We start from the raw sequence: 1657 nt of genomic DNA on the forward strand, positions 1-1657 counted from the left end.
TATGTCCAGTGAAATTATCTTTGGGCAGCAAAGGAGAAATAAACATTTTTTAAGCATCTTAAGTTGATGGCCAAGTTTGGCAATGATTGATTAGGAAAAGTTGGCTTAGATTGCAATAATATATATTATTGTTCTTATAAATAGCTTTGGTAAATATTTTCCATTTAAATTTGTCCATTCTTTAGCTAAAACTTGGAAACAGCCCATTTGCCCATCAGTTGGAGACTGGATAAAGAAGATGAGGTTTTTCTATAAAATGGAATACTACTCATCCATAAAGAATGAGGAATTTGATTCATTCATAGGAAAATGGATACAAATTGAGAATATAATCCTAAGTGAAATAAATAAGTCACACATGTGTAAATACCGAATAGTTTCTCTGGTGTGAACAAACTATAATAGTGCATAAGATCTGAATGAGATAACTGACAATGTGAAATAGGAAGAAAAGGGCTAAAGGTATAGGGAAAGTGGGAAGGGTAGTAGAAAGGTAATAAGGGAAAGAAAAAAAACATGAGAAATGATGACAAAAGATCCCAATAATGAATGTAACTGTACTGTACACCTAAAATGTACCAATAAACTCAATGAAAAAAAATAAATTTGTCCATTCTTCCCTGACAACTAAAAACGATTCTTATTTTATTGGCTTATGTTTTCTCTCTCTCTTCTTTTTTAAGAACACCTAATCTTATAGAAAGAGAAACAAAGAGTAAGTAAAGAACAAGATGACCCCCCAATAATGAATGTAACTGTACTGTACACCTAAAATGTACCAATAAACTCAATGAAAAAAAATAAATTTGTCCATTCTTCCCTGACAACTAAAAACGATTCTTATTTTATTGGCTTATGTTTTCTCTCTCTCTTCTTTTTTAAGAACACCTAATCTTATAGAAAGAGAAACAAAGAGTAAGTAAAGAACAAGATGACCCTACCTTGAGAGTAATTTTTCTGGTATTTCTTTCAGTGTGGACGGGGGGGGGGAGAGAGAGACAGAGAGAGAGAGACAGAGAGATCAGCATGAAAGTGATAGCAAACTATCTTCTATATGAAAAAAATAATGAGCAAAGAAAATGAGTTTTCAAATAACTGTGACCCTAGAGTATATCTATTTAATGGTGGTTGAATGTTAGAAGTTAAATTACCTTTCCTTACCCCTCTGTGTTCTCTCTCTCCTTTGACTGTGGACTGTTGAGTTGTGTTGGATAAGTGCATAATAAAGATTTTTCCCACAATAATTCTCATAGATTTTATCTAAGTTTGTTAAAACTATCATATACTGTATTTATGAAGACTTCCATGACCACATGTTTGACATGGATGGAAATTTTGTTTTGAGTGTGGATTGTGCTAGTTTCTGAAAGGCCTCTGATGGTTTTAACAAGAGCATTCCATAAACATCTCTTGAGAAGTGCTTCTTCTTACTAGTCGATATATATATTGGACAGCTTATGCATTGCTAGGAAGATGTCAAAAGACTACTCAGTAAGTAATTCTAGAAAGTTGGACATTAAAGAGTAAACTTACAAGGGGATATATCGTCACTTTATCTGAATGAAATTTTTAGACATGTTTGCTTTTGTTTAAAAAACAAAAATGTGAGTTGATTTTTAAGAGATCATAAAAAGAATGCTAGTAAACAGTCATCTAG

The sequence above is a fragment of the Fukomys damarensis genome, unplaced genomic scaffold (assembly GCF_012274545.1).
Source record: "Fukomys damarensis isolate Sample0158 unplaced genomic scaffold, DMR_v1.0_HiC HiC_scaffold_1, whole genome shotgun sequence".
In the NCBI taxonomy this organism is placed as follows: Eukaryota; Metazoa; Chordata; class Mammalia; order Rodentia; family Bathyergidae; genus Fukomys; species Fukomys damarensis.